Source organism: Protopterus annectens, chromosome 4.part0 (genome assembly GCF_019279795.1).
Source record: "Protopterus annectens isolate FY-2018-M chromosome 4.part0, PAN1.0, whole genome shotgun sequence".
NCBI classification, from domain to species: Eukaryota; Metazoa; Chordata; order Ceratodontiformes; family Protopteridae; genus Protopterus; species Protopterus annectens.
Window position 1 is genome coordinate 21717576 of NC_056733.1, and position 16647 is coordinate 21734222.

A 16647-nucleotide genomic window follows, 5' to 3' on the forward strand; every position below is an offset into this window, starting at 1 on the left:
ATCTACCTTACACATAGTTTCATAGATTCATAGGTAAGTACGAGGCTAGCTGCCCTTGTCAATTTTAAAACTAGCCAATTTCCATTTTGGTGCTCGAATGAACATTTCCCATTTGGTGTTAGACTAGCCTTAGCCATCCCGTGGTCAATGATTACATATTACCCTTAATGAGAATAACTGGGACCATAACATAGATATACAATACATCATTATATATAATTTGCTCTAGTTTTTTTTCCAGTCACTTCTTACCACGAATAAATGAAAACACATGCACTGATCTTGCCTCTGATGCTGGGAAATGCATATAAAACTGAAAAGACATTTCAATTTTTTACTTCAATCAATGGATACCATACGTTTAATATTTATTTATTTATTTGTGGTTTGTTACCCGAGAAAGTCCACTGGGCCTTACTGAGCCCATTTTCAGTGACGACCCGGGGAGAAAAGCTCCCCAGTACAATCAACAACAAAATCAAGCAAATTAGTTTACAATCGTGAAACATAGTTAACAACTCGGTAGCAACTTAGTACTCAGAAAAATTACAGAGGCAGATTTTCTTAATACAATACCATTAATAGACACAATAAGATAATAAATTAGGAACAAGGTTAGTAATTCAGTAGTCAGATCAATGGCAGTGACAAATTTCCAGAATATTTAGACATACTTGTCACCTGAAGGAATGTTAGGGAGCATTAAAAGGGGAGGATATAACATTAGAGTGAGGTTCTCAAGGAGGTTGAATTCAAGAGCAGTTCCAGAGGGAGGAAAGGTATGTGTGTAGAGAAATTTTGAAATTGACAGGATTTTGTGTAGTTCTGATAGCTAGTGGGAGAGCATTCCAAGTTTTGGCTATGGAGTAAGAGAAGAGAAGCTGGCCTGAAGGCCGGTTTAGCTTGTGTACTAGAAGTAGTTCCTGGTTCTCAGATCTAAGGGACCGGTTGGGGAGGTAGAAGGAGAAAATAGAACTTAAGATGGGGCAATCAGAGGGTTTGAAGATAAGTTTGTGAGCAGTAGTAATTTGTAGGTAGATGAGGTAGTTTGGAAGTTCTAGCCATTTTAGGGAGTGAAGAGCAATACAGTGACGGGTGCTATTTTTGGAATGGCATGTTTCAAGCTTGGCTTTCAGGTTGGCTGTTAATTAATAAGAAAAGGTACTTGGGTCAGAAACTGTGATACATTTGTACAGCACAAGTATACTGCACAACCAGGACTGCACTGTTTTATTTCTTTTATTTGGATAACTTTGCAAAGTTACTCATCTTAAAGTTTAAAAAAATGTAGGGAAAAACAATGCCCATTACAATAATTCTGATTTTACAGCAAGCCAAACAGAAATCTCATCCAATCAGAACTCCCATGACTTATGCTGCAAGCACCACCAAGACCCCTAATTGTTTCAAATAGTATCTGCATGCTAAACAAAATATTGTACTGTTTTAGTGAAAAAAAAACAAACTAACTGAAAAGTTCTGAATTTTCTTTGCCATAAATCAGTGTATATAATGCTAGTGAAGGGTGAGGGACTGCTGAGTAATGTTCATGGGTCCTAGGGTTCAGAAAAGGACAAGGTAATGTACAAAACAAAGGGCAATGCATGCTTCCACTATTTTGATAGCTTCAGTACCACTGAAAGATAACAGATCAGCTGTGCTCAGGAGTAGAGACCTCCATTTGACTACAAGCCAGCTGAAGAATTGCGCAAGAAGGCAGAGGTGAGATACACTCAGTATGGGAAAAAAGGACAGGCTGTAGAGCTATCCGAAACATACCCTGCTGTCTGACGAAGATGAGGGACAGGGAGTGATAAAGGAGTAAACACAAAGAACAACAAGAATATTAAAAAAAAAAAAAAACTACCAGGTTTACATGCCAAATATAGATACCAGACCAGCACACCTATATCCAGGCACAGTTTCATCATTATTACCAAAAAGCTGTAATACAAAATCTGAAAAACTGAAAAGTGAGATGATCATCATTCTGTAAAACATCAGAAAAATCACAGTAGGGGTTCAAATACTTTGCACAATTAGGTATTCTGTATAATTTATACTACACTATAAACTCATGTACTCATGTATGCTCTAGGCAGCAGCATATCAGTAAACATCTCTTTAGCTTAAGCAAATGATTGTAGCATGTGCTTTTTTATGCTAATTTGTTTTGACTTTCTAAAATTCTTTGTACATTTTTAGCTTTCTATTTGTTTGCTATGTTTTAAAGTTATTTTATAATCAGTAACTTAAATGGTAATTTATAAATATAAAATCTATTTTTCTAAAACTAAAGCAAGAAACAGGATGCGAACAAGAGTTCCAAAGGTGCATCATATGATTGGATACTGGTGAAATAGAAATTTCTAGACTATACTATTTTACTACAAAATCATAAATTATCCAAGTCCAGGCTAGAAAAATAATAACAGCACAGATATAACTCAGACACTATTGAGAGAAATGGGCACAGTTTAGCAATGATTCTTTTCATTTTCTTCCACGCTGCCCACCTTCAGACCCTTCCCCATCTCTTTCACTGCATTATTCTGGTCCTGATTTGGTTACTTCACATCATTTCCTAAAGTGCAGCCTAAAACTTTGCACCCAGCAGACTCTCACTTTTTGCATTCATTTATCCTGTCATTAGAATTTTTTGAAGTTTCAGTGCATATTTGCATTACACAAAGCATACAACCAGGAGCCAACACAACCCAGTAAACAGCACAAATCTCACCTTGTCTGTTGAACTGGTATCTCATATAATTCAGAAGTCACAGTTTTCCATGTCAGTGAGTAAATGCCTTTACATTTCTAATGCATAACTTTCTTTAAAACAGTCCCAGATCCTAAATGAATGCAGCAAGATACTAACAATTTATTCATTTTTTCACTGAATTCACAAATTAAATGTTTATTTCAAATTCTTAGTGGGAAAATATATTTTCTTAGTACACATTTTGACAGAAAACACTTGCCCTGTCAATCACCTTTTTTGAATACCTGCATTCACAATAAAATCCAGCACTGAAACTCTTCTCACATTCTATTAACTCTCATTTGCAGAACAAACTTTGAAGATGAAGATTAAGGACAACATGTTTTTCATTCTTAGCACAGTCCTGAATTTTGGTTATGTTTTCATTGTTCTTATTTGAAAAATAATAATACTAAAAAGATTCTACACTAAGAAGAAAGAGTGACTGCCTCCTCCATGTATCATGTGACAGTCTGAATGCCATTATTGCACTTTGTGTTAAAATTATCAGAAAAGATTCCCTGAATAAAGAACTGCTAACAAGGTGGCAATAACAAAACTGAGTACTTCACACTTGGATTTATGCCTTTCATTTCTCCTTGATTTTGCCTCATATTTTTATCTCATAAAATATTTGATTTTCTAGTAAATAACTACGGTACTTACGTATTATCGCAACCAGATTGTCACAAAAACAGTGGTTGCTTCCCGATCAGTGAATATGCAAGTTAATATGCTTGAAATGGAAAATGGTGTGTTTTCTTTAACAAAATAGGTTGGTTTCTGGCGTGCTACCAACACAAAGTACACGACATACTGTTGTTGTTTCTTCGTGCTCTTTACTGGCAGCAGCATGTCGCTGCATTGCAAGGCCGCCCACTGAATGTTCTTTGTCAGCCCATGCTGTGAAATAACGGCCATTCTACGTACATTCCTTCCAGTTTGGCTTCAATTGTCAGGGCTGCTGTGGCATCCTTTACCGCCGTAGCTGAATGCAACAATTGGTTAAGGCATTCAGTAGCGGCTTGCCAGTAACAGCAGGTATTCAGGCTTCTGAGGAATGCAATTATTTACATGTGCATTTTTTAAGCATAGTGGAAAGTCTGTCGGATCAGAGATATATGCATCTTTTTTTTAATTTGGCACCCTTGCTGCAATGTTTTGGCACTTTTTTTCCCAATTTCAAGTTATATGAAATGACTGACCTGATTTTATTTGGAAATCAAACACAATGCCTCTTAGCACTTGGTTCCCGATCATGACAAATGTTCGTTAATGTTGATAAAATGTAATAGAGTGTTTTCTTTAAACAATACATCTTATTTTCTGGACTGCTATCAGTACAGCGTGCAAGACATGCTGTTGTTCTTTCTACTGGCACCCGTGTCGCTTCCTGCAAGTCTACCCGTTGAACATTGTGCCAGTAAACACCATTAAGAAAGAACAACAGCATGTCTTGCACATTGTACTGATAGCAGTCCAGAAAATAAGGTGCACTGTTAAAAGAAAACACGCTATATTACATTTTAACAACATTAATGAACATCTGTCATGATCGGGAAGTAAGTGCTATTACCGTGAAAATCTGATTGCGATAATACGTAAGTACCATAACTACACATTCATGTCAGTCAATGATATCAGAAATGACAGTTTTGTACTTCTTATTTTTGACAAAATGTATGCTGATTCAAAGCCTGTTTTTCTGTTGACCTTGCTATGGAAATTAAAGTAATATTTGACATTGTTACTGATGTTGAGTCCCCCCCCCATTATTTTTGACTGTGTCCGATATTCATGAACAAAGATGTTAAGACACTTTTAGAAATAAAATAACACAAATCAAAATATTTAGAACGAGACAAATGTTTAATACCATGTTTTTCAATCCTCTAAAGTATTAGTGAATGATACTATAGTATTATAAGATGGAAACATTTATACAACCATTCATTAATGGATTAATTATATCTTGAAAAATAATGTGTATAAATTAACTTAATGTAAGATGTTATACCAATGGTACAGTCACAGTAAATCAACCATTATCCTTGAAGCATTGGCATTTGAAGCATTGTAACATTTTATCACTAACCCCTTTCCCATTATACATTTAAAATACAAAATACAACTGCAATATCCATGCTTGTGGCTTCTTTAAGTGCACCTATCTTGTCCTAGCCATCACCTGCAAGAGTAATGTGAAATCAAGTTCTGTCCTTGTTTCACTTTTCTAATATGTTGAATCAACAAATACACCATTGCCTGTATGTGTGCACCTGTCATAGGGTATTATGAAATCTTCAGATTTAAAGAACAGTAGGGTATTTAAACAAAAATGATGGAAGATCAGTATAAAATGACTACTTTTACCTTTATGCATCTTCTAAGAGTGTTCATGATGTGAAACGTGCAGGTAAGGATTAACCAGCTCTTGTGCTAGACACTTTAAGATGGCTGCAGTTTACGAAGTATAGAACCAAAGGCCCACTACAGTTTTCCTACTTAGTTCTTTTAATTTCATGTACTTAAGCTTGTGTTTTTTCTAAACAGATTAAATTGTAAATTTCCAACCATCACAGATGTAACTTCTTTACTCCAAAAAACGCTACTGCTGCAGATCTAAGCAGTTCATTTAGTAGAGATCAGGAGGAGCGTGGAGAATAATTCTATCCCAAAAACAATTGTCTCATTAAAGATCTTTTTGCTACTGTTACATTTTATTAAAGTTACATAATTTACATCAAGGACTTATGACCTTGTAAGGAGGGACTGCGGGCTAAGCTAAATGCATACAGGTTTACTGGTTTGCCTCTCATATCACCCATTCCTCTCATTTTTGTTTGATTGGTTGGTGTTTGGTTCCATTTTTTTTTTCTCAAAATGGGAAGTTGCAATACAGGGCTTTGACTTTCCATACCACAGTCAAATAAAGCCATACAGTATAGCTGTTGTTATCATATCTATTAACAGCTATATATATATATTCAGAGCTGTTTATGATCTACAAAACTCATCAACTGAATTAACCAAAACACAGTTTCAAAGTCCTACTACTTGATAAGTTTAACAGGAATTATTGGGGAAATAATTGCATGTGTTGGACAAATCCACAGCACCAAACAGCCTCACACAGCCAGGCAAAATCCAGTTTCTGAAAAGGACAGCTTACTGGATGATGCGTTTACAAGTACGTCTTAAAGATGATATGCTTTCTAGCTCATTGAGTATCCACTGTTATATCACCACGCTGTGGTCATTATAAAGCAAAATGTGTTGCCTAATTTTGTCTCAGGAAAATCTTTTCCTGAAAGAATGTAAACCCATCTTCAAATGCAACTGTTAACTAAGAAGCCATTCTAGAAAACACACAGATACTACTCTGGCTTTTGACTAATTTTTTTTTTTTTTTTTTTTTTTTTTTTTTTTACAGATCCTATGGTCTATACAGGATTAATTGTTTCACATAACATTTTGAAGACTTATGGAAACAGGTATCCATGGTTTACTGCATCTCTTAGAGAGCAACTGGAATATAAGGACTATGTATAGAGGAAGTGGAAAAATATCAGGAGATCATACTCAAAACAAAGAATTTGTTTCTCAGAGGAGATATGCCAGAATCACCACTAATTTTGCAAAACCCAGTTATCTCAGAAGAACAAGTTATACTAATGAGTCAATCTAAATTACTTTGGAAGGCCATTTAGGAACAGTTTTGTTTGGCTTTGCTTATGTCTCATAGGTTCATAGGTAGGTACTAGGCTATTGGCCCTAGGGCCTATATAAGCCTAGCCAAAAAGGTACCCTGGCTTTCGCCACCCAAGAAAATTATTTTCCTGTGCTCCTGTTGAGCAGAGCCACAGAAGTGATCCCTGGGGTGAATTTTCTATCTCCCATCCAATCATCAATTTTTTTCTTGAAGAGTCCTAATGAGGAGCTTTGTTTGATATAGATAGGTAGTTTGTTCCAGAGTATGGGAAGTTTCTGGGACAGGAATCTATCCCTCCAACATGTTCTGTTTATTAGTTTATTATTATCTGGCTAAGAGTAGAGACAATAAGATTAAGAAATTAAACCGAGATCATTTAGCATGTGGGAAGGGTAATGCTTATCCTTTGCCACGTTTGAATGGAGGCAACAATAATAACTGTGAGGATGATGAAAGTTTACCTGTGGTTAATTCCTATTCAGGATTGGACAATGCTGACATTAATGACAATAATGTTAGTGATTTGAGTGATGGGCTCCCATCTGAGAATCCTATTGTTAGGAAAAGTGAACGGCTTAACAACAGACATAATGATAATAGTGGGAACAACAACAAAAGGAAAAATGGTAACTCATCCCAGGTTTTTTCGGGGGTCACAAATGGGGACACTGGTGGCCAACAGAATCGGGTACAACAGCAACAATGGTGGAAAAAGAAGCCACAGAACAAACAAAGGAGATAGGAATTAATTTGGATATGATGGACATGACTACTATTGAATGTCAAAAACAAGTTGAAATCTTGTTGAACAGCACAAATGACTTTAAAATATATAACTACTCTGTGCCTTCCCCATTACTAATTGAAGTCCTGGCTAAAGGTTTTACCTTTGTGCCCACAATTAGAGGGGATTTAGCCAGGACTTTGATTGACTTAAAAACATATACTAGGAAATTGAATCTGAATGTCCTTTTTGGTAACAATTCTAGTATTGTTAATGAATTTAGGGTTGCCAGTGTGTTTAATCCCACATTACACCCTTCCATATTACTGTTTGAAAAGGTTTGTGTTAATGACATTAGGGACACATTCAACAACAAGATCCTACACAAATTTCAGAATTTTAATTTATCTATTAACGAGAAAGATGCCCTTAAAATTTTGAGTTTGGCTGATATTCGGGTTATTAAACCGGATAAAGGGGGAGGGTTGATTTTTATGAACAAGAATACATATGTAGAGAAAATGAAAACCCTTCTCATGAATGAGGCCTATGTCAAGGTTTCAAGAAATGAGTTAAATGGGGCATATCAACGGCTTAAGGGCTTTATCAATGATCTTTTTATTGACGGATGCATTGATGTAGAGTTATATAATTATCTTTGTATTAGTTACCCTACTACCCCTGTGATTTTAGGCTGCCTAAAACCCATAAAGACCTGAGGGACCCCCCTTTTCCTCCCATTGTTGGTGGTAGGCAGTCCATTACATATGGGTGTGCAAAGTTTGTTGATAGTAAATTAAAACTGGCACTAATGGATGAATCTCAGATTTGCAGGGATTCATGGGCCTTTTTGGAGAATATTAATAATTTCTCTTTCTCTGAAGAGATAAATTTCCTCACGATCGATGTCCGTGATTTATACGCAGTGATACCACAGGACATCGGGTGTGATTGGGTGAGGGAAGTTTTGTTGGAGAAACGGATTGATGGGTTCAATATTGATTTGATTACTTATTTACTAGATTTAGTGCTTAAGAATAATTATTTCATGTTTGATAAAGAATTTTATCTACAAAGAATGGGTGTGGCCATGGGTTCACCCTGTGGGGGCACTTTTGCCAATACAGTTATGGCCTTTTGGGAAAAACACTTTTTGTTTAAGAATGTAGTTTTCTAACAGAAAGCAGCCTGGTACACCCGTTTTCTGGACGATATTTTCATCCTTTGGAAAGGGGACCAATTTTCAGCTAATTCATTTATCCAAGATATTACACATTATACTAATTTTTTGAAATTTACTTGGGAATTTCAGACTGATGATATTTCATATTTGGATGTTAAATTGATTAAAGATGTTCCCAATAGAAGATTCATTTCAAAAATATTCAGGAAACCGACATATTCTAACGCCTTTCTTCATTACTCCAGCTGCCACCCCCAATTCCAGAAAAGGGCGGTGGTTAAAGGTCAACTTGTTTGGGCAGCTAGAATGGTTTCCTTGGAGAATGATTTTTTGGATGAATGTAATTTTTTGAAGGAGATGTTTACCAAACATGGGTACCCTAGTATGTTGGTAGACGAATTAATTTGTGAGGTTCACCATAAAAGGTTGAATGTTTTTTTACCACCCCTTTTGAAGAAAGGCGTGATTGTTGGTTCGCCTGTTCTTGAATTAGACCCTGGTGATTTAAATATAGAAGCTGGTGACAATATACTACAAGATGATATGGTTGGGAATCTTGGTCCAATAGCAGTACCAATTAGGTTGGGCCATTTGGATCTAAGCAATGAGAAATTGAGCTTTATTACCACATTTTCCTTAGATGCCCCATTGGTAAGATCCATTCTTATCAAAAATTGGTGTTTTTTTAACTGAGGAAAACACTATTCAAAAATGTGTGGGTGATTCACCTAGAGTGGTTTTTAGGAAAGGCAGGAACATCAAATGTTTGTTGGAGAACCAGACCCCTAAATCTACATTTACCACATAATGGCATGTTTAAATGTGAATCTTGCAGGTGGTGCAAATATATTAATGTTGGGAATTCTTTTAGAATATCTGGAAGGAAATACAACATTAAGGGTAAATTTAATTGCAACTCAAAGGGGGTTGTTTATTTAAGCACCTGCACTTTATGTGATGTTTTCTATGTTGGGAAAACTGAGAGACCTCTTAAGAGTAGGATTTATGAACATCTGTATGCCATTGAAAAACTGAACCTAAAAAATGCTTTAGCGAGGCACATTAAAGACCATCCTGAACATAGGATTGTTTTTCTTGTTATTGACAAAGTGTATGAAAATGATAGGGGTGGGCCCATATCCTTAAAATTAGATGAGAAGGAACTAATGTGGCAACTTAAATGAAATGCTCTTGTGTTTCCTGGCCTTAATGATTCTGTTTCTATTGGAAGTATTTTAAAAATGAAAGCATTAATGAGATAATGCTTTTTTATTTTGGTTTATATTTATATTTATATATGTTGTGTATATGTAAGCGTATACTTATTCAGTCACTGTATGACATTGTCCTTATGCAGGATTGTATAGTTTAGTGTATTTATATTCTATATATATATATATATATATATATATATATATATAAATTTTTTTGGTACATCGCTCTTTTAAAGTGAGTGTGTCTTTAATTGATTATTTATAGTGATGTCAATTAAGCCTTGTCTATTTAAGGATTCTTTATGCTTTGTGAAATTTGTCTGATGAAGTTTGCCTATTTTGAGTAAACAAAAGCGCTAACAAAACTATTTTTCTGTGTCTGCAGTGTGGTTCTTCTTTTTTGGTTTATATGTTCTGTTTATTGTTGTGACAAGATTTAGGTCCCTAGAGCATGTAGCTTGGTGGGATTGGGATTTCTTTAAGTGGAGCATGTCCAACAGTTCTGGGTTTGACATAGCTTTGTATGTTAGGCAGAGATCTCCTTGGAGTAGGAAATATGCTACAGAGTAAAGCTGGAGTTTTTTGAGACGGTCTGCGTAGGGCATCTGTTTGAGGCCAGTAATCTTCTTTGTGAGGTATTTCTGCAGCCTTTCCAGTTGTTGTAGATGTCTTGTGAGGTACATACCAAAAGGGGCGCTGTACTCTATAATGGGTCTAGTGAGTGATGAGTAGAGGGGAATAATGACCTCTTTTTTCCTGGATGAGAAACTTTTTATGATGAGGTGTACCATGTAGAAAGATTTCCTGACTACTGTGGCGATGTGATTATCAAAGGAGAGACTACTGTCCACCTGTGTCCCAAGGTCTCTTATCACACTTTTGGTGTTAAGTAGACTACCACCTATGTTTTAGTTCATGGTACAGAGTTTTTACCAAAAGGGATGACAATGCACTTTTTGGCATTGAGCTTGAGGCCATGGCTTTGACACCAGGCATCTGTCTCAGTGAGGCCCTTTTGTAAGACGTCCACATTGTTAGGAGTTTAGATTATGGCTCCTAGTTTTCAGTCATCTGTGAACTTCAATAGCCAAAGACCTTCTCTGTTAGCCTGTACTTCAGAGAAGTAGATACCAAACAGGAGCGGACCCAAGACTAAACCCTGTGGTACTCCACTTGTCACTGGTTTGAAGTCGGATTTGGAGTCAGCTACATTCACAGTGTGGGCTCTAGACTCACGGTGGTGGTGCTGCGGTAGCGGTGTCGCCTCACAGTAAGACGCTGTCCGGTTCGATTCTCAGCTAGAGCGTCTTCTGCGTGGAGACATGCGTGAATGGGCGTACCTTCGTTGAAGGTTGTGCGTCAGGCCTGGCAAGCCAGTACGTAAAAATCAACTGCCAATCATTAGCATTCCTCTGTGGTGACCCCTAACCGGGAAAAGCCGAAAGACACATACATACTTTCACAGTGAGGGCTCTGTCAGTGCCAGTCATCATAGTACAACTTGACAAAGATGCAATTGATGAAAGCCATCAGATGAACCTTCAACAAAATGAGGGGGTCAAGTTTCCTAGCACACTTATGTGGAAAACAAGCTCACAAATCTATAGCAACAAAGCCACAGAGAAAAGAGAACTCCACCAGATAGAACTTGTTTGTATTTTGACTCAATGATGTATAGAGAAAACATTTAGTTGTAAATGGTCAGACTACTGGCATGAAGTTAGTACACAAATATGCAGTCTGTCATGTTGTAATATGTATAAGTGAGTATCATAATCATGACAGATGATTCAAGCCATGTACAGCGTACATAGCTATGACAACATATGAATAATAATGATCACATTTTAAATTTTATTTTCTGGAATAAGTAAACAAAAGGGTGTTCTAGTTTCAGTTTTTCAGGCTTTAATGACATCTGGTGTAAAATTTCATTTATTTATTTGTTTTTTGGTTACATTTCAAACTTGACAGGTGGGTAGTTGAAGTGAGCCTTTAGCCTATTTTTACAAGATATCGGGTAGGGTGGAGATTAAAGTTGACACATAGAACAAATGCATTACTACTACTGTTTATACTTTGTAATGCACTTGAATATGTAATGCATGCCAGATGACTGATCTTTGCAGACTAACCTATCACTGTCACAGCCCTTTTACAGAGCTGTTCCTGAACTGGGAGCTGGCCTTTTCCATGCCTTTCTGTGTGCAATGGTCCTATGCAGTGAGTACCAATCCATTTCTCTGAATCCTGAGCATTGAGTGTGTTTATCTAAAATATACCAGCGGATCAGACAGTACTTGAAAAGTGTCATGAACCATTTGCTGTCTGGCTAACTAATAAAAAAACAGCCATATTAAAATGTCTATTAGTGTGTGCAACCATGACAATGAGTCTAGCATCAGCAACATCATACGGGAAAAAAAGCAGGCATCAGGGAGCAGGGCCACACATTCAAGTGTGACACTGAACTTGATACACACATAGGAGAAAATATATGTAAACGTGAGGAAACTTCCTCATCGAACCACTACTTCGTGGCATGTGTGGGGTGGCAGAAAGGCTGCTTGTCCACCAGTCACACGGCATTTCAGACACTTGAAAAATAAATTAGGAAGTTCACAAGAGTTCAGCTATGAGCTTGAGCATGAGAGAGGATAGATACTGCTAGAAAAGCTGGCAAACAGCAATGCAGAAAAATTAACATTTAGGCCATTTCACGTGCGGCTCTGGGACAACACAGGGAATGGGAGAGAGGTTAGCTGCTGCAGGGAAAAGCTGACAAACAGCAATGCAGAACAATTCACTTGCAGCTCTGGGACAACAGAGGCTGTATTTTTTTTTCTATTCAGCAAGAATGAGTCACAGACTTAGCAAAACAAAATGGATCAGCAATAAAAGAAGTGTAGGCTAAAAAAAACTTTTTTTTTTAATAGAAGGTCAATAAATCTTTGAATGCTAATGTGGATGGCAAGAAAGAAAGTGAAAACAAAAAAAAAACAAAATAATTGCTAAACTGTATTCCTTACTCACAATATGTGTTATATTGGTGTAGTACTTAACACTTTCCTGCGTGGAATACAATGCTCTTTCCACTTAATGACCTGCCCTCATCAGATCAGTGGTAACCACTTCTTTAGGAAGGCTGGTGTATGCACAACATTCCCATCCCAAACTATATCTCTCTCCAGTCCTATATTCACCTACTGATTTTCAAACTACACATGGGATGCACTCATTTGATGATGTGAAATTTCTATCCTTTTCTATCATCCATTTTCTAGAGAGAGAGAAAAAAAAACAGCGTATGCCTTTTAACATATGTCTCCAATCCTTTCACCGTTTTTTTATACAAGCATTATTATTACTTTCACTTTGGTCATTCTTTTTTGTTTCAAGATGTGTGCCTCTGTGTTTCTCTCTGAAATGGTTATGTATTTCTAGTGCTGCCACAGTGGAGTAACTCATTGAGATTCTTGTTATAACTTTATCATCATGATGTTATACGGAACCATTACACAAGAGGATGGACTGCCCTAACTAGTGATAGCCTTAGCAGCAAAAGACTGAATTGTGCACAAAATATGCAATAAAGATGCAACAGAATTCTAATACAGAATATACTGGAACTTTCTCCCCCAGAAGCAGAGACTGAGAGCTCATAAGGTCAACCATGCTTTTATTGTAATAAACATCTCAATGACTAGTAGGTCTCTTTTGGAGAACCTTTGAAATATTAAATCTTTAGACACAGTTCACTTTATTTTTATATATACTGCTTTTATGTCCAATTATTATCCCCTATTGCTTTTGCAATGAAGCATGCTATTAATCGCACTCTTAAAAGGCACTACCATTAACTGGTGTGAGGGGCTAAGCACTCCACAAATTAAACAGGAATTAAATTACAGGCTTTTGCCCAACATGTAATTGTGCTTCTATTTATCTCACTTCAGATCAAATACATAATGGCTACTTGTCTGTACTTCTATTTGATGGTAAGCCAATACAAGTCTATGAGTATTGCAATCAATGAGGCATTCTTTCCTTGATATTTTATAAACCGAAGGTGTTGGTAAATGGGAAGGAGAAGGTCTTATGTGCTTCATATTATATCAACACGATTTTGCTCCTACCACATTCATTGAATTCACGTGATCTGTGCTTGTTAAAAAGAAAAGAAAAATATTAGACAACCGCAATAAACCTGCAAGTAATTTGCTTTTAAGATTAACCCGACTGTTTCAAAGTATAGGCAGTTTGCAAAGATAACACATCAATGGGCTTTTCTGTGGCCGGATTAAACTCAAGTAGCCATATTGCCTGAAATATAGAATTCCCTCTTAACCATTTAAAATCTTTACCTCATCTTCCTGAGTCCATGGTAATACCACACAAGCGCTTAGACATGGACCATGAGTAATGCAATCAATGAACCACACTTCCCTTGTCATTTTGTAAAATAAACCTATTATAATTAACATGAAAATACCAGTAAAATATGGTACAGAGTGTCTTAAATGCTTAACACTTTAGTAACTGTTCTGCTACTTTTGCATTTTCTAAATGTGCTAGGTATATTATCATTATTAAACAAAAGGAGAAAAGTGCAAGGTGTTGTGCAAAAGCTTGTTTTATGGCGGAATAAAAGGTTTGTACCATGGTTCTACGTATTCCATATGTTAGATAATGTTTTATTTTACAAAAATGAAAGAAAGAAACAACTGCACAAAGTATCAGGTCATTTCTTTCAAAGTATTGACTCTTCTGTTTGAGGAATTTCAATGTCTGTTATCTGATTTAGCTATATATGTCTTTTAGTGACATCACTGGGTATTCCTGATTCATGAGCCTGTTTTAAAACTATCTGATTTTGTTTACCTTGTAAACAACCACAGAACTGCACAATGGGACAGAGATGCACTTCATCAACAACAAAACAACAGAACAGAGGCAAAATCAAGCATCATCCTGTTGTAATATTTGCTATTACTACATACAATACAGAAGTATCAATTAGGTGTGCTTAGCTGAATCGATGTCAACATTAAAATTATTGAAAAAAATGCTTATACTCTAAAAGAATAGCTCTGCGCAGTTTAAGGATTATCTTTTAAGATGGGCTGCAGGTAACAACAGGGATGTAACAATGCAGTTACAATAAAATGGATAAAGAATAATGAAATATAACACTTTAATGAATGTCATCTTCAATTCATTATCAAATACTTCTATGCAGAGTAGGTCTCATTAAATTAGTGGCTCATTCATACATCCAGTGATAGCTTTAGGGTTACTTTCCAGCAATAAATGCACAAAGACTATGCTGAAGGTATAAATGAATACGGCATCATAATGTCTTCTGTATATGAGTTATTTTCATAGTTCTGTTACTTTCAACGAATATTAAAAATAAAAGACGACAGACATAACAGATTTAACCTCCCTTTGATTTTTTTTTCCAAGGGACAGCTTGCTACATTAGTCAGGAAGCTACTTCCATGTTAAACTCATTGCAGAAAACAAAACCATGATGGTTAACAGATGGTGAATAACGTTACACATGCTTATTACGAATCATACAATGATCAATAAAGGTAAAAATCTACCACAACTTTGAAAATAATTCTACATAAATTATCTAAAATTACTGTTAAATAAATCAGTCATGCATAAATTAGTTCAGTGTGTAAAACAGTACAAGTCACTGAAAGAATAAACACAGAATGGAAAATATTCATATCAACATAGTTTACAGTTTTTACACACTGGACTAATTTTATGAATTACCTCTGAGGGTACCTTTCCAATGATAAATATCAGACCACTGTACCAGCATGCTTTGATGTGTGAATAGCAGTTATGGCCAGAGAGAAGTCTGTCCTTCGTGACAGCTTTGAAATGTTCCTATTAAGCCTGACAGACATTGTCAAAGTAGGTCAACAGTAATATTTAGGATGGAACTCAAATCTTGGTCTCATCAAGGGGAAAGTTCTCTCTGCAGTGTCTATAGTGTTGCTTAGCCTGAAGTAGAGTTTCAGTAATTTAGATTCAGGTTCAACCAACACCTGGTGAATTGAGACAGTAAACATAAGTCTCCCAATGTGGTTGATATTTTCCTGTCACGGGTGGTAAACCAGGACCTCCAAATCATAATTTAGTGAAGTCATTGTAAATGACACTTTATTGACCATATAAGAAACTTGCTATTTCGCTAAATGACAAATCTGTCTTCCTTTTTATGTGTGCAGGAAGACAGTTTTACGAATATAGCTGCAGTCTGAGAAGCAACCCTCAAGTATTTCCACATTTACAGCATATATTTCCTAGAGATAATGATGTGTTTAGCAGAGATTTATCGAGCACAGATGTTGAATGAAAGCCATTTTGTTTGTACTGACATCAGCATGTCACACAGTGAATTGCAATGTACTACTGAACAGGGTGACAGAGTTGACTGTACATTTTAAATATCTAAAACTCAGTTCCAACTGCTATGACTCAATTCTCCACAAAGTTCTAGATACTTTGACTCCTTTCTTCTGTTCTACTCTGTATATTAATGCAGGGCTCTTACTAGATCACATTGGTATTTCTGTCTCCTACCCATATTTACTGGTAAAGTGATCTACTAGTTTGAAAACTGTGAGGAATTAGTCTTCAGAACCAGCATTAATGTTATGGACTGCAAAAGGCTCCTTCTTTTTTTCCATATTATTGTGGCAGGTATATTGGCCAGGCTACAGTTTCCTTCAATAACGAAGATGCAATACATCATGTCTATATAAGGCATAGCTATCTGTGAACACAGAAAACAAAGATAAGCAAGTAAAAACCTTAGGCTTGCTCTGATACAATGCCACACTGCGCTTCAATAATGACACCATGAAAGTACATTAATAGATAAGGACTTAAATATTACTGAACTTCACTAATTATAATGGCTCTTTGAACAGGACCTTATTTTGTTCTACAACAGTAAAAGCTCTTCACTCCCTAACTAATTTAGAATGCACCATAAGTGCACAATTCAAACTACAGTTACTTCCAGAA

At 36.2% G+C, this 16647-nt stretch overlaps 1 protein-coding gene across 5 annotated transcripts in view; it reads right to left on the reverse strand.

Annotated features, from left to right (window-relative positions):
- Positions 1 to 16647, reverse strand: part of RBFOX3 (RNA binding fox-1 homolog 3) — a 3506422-nt gene that overhangs the window by 956010 nt on the left and 2533765 nt on the right. The gene's annotated exons all lie outside the window — the stretch shown is intronic.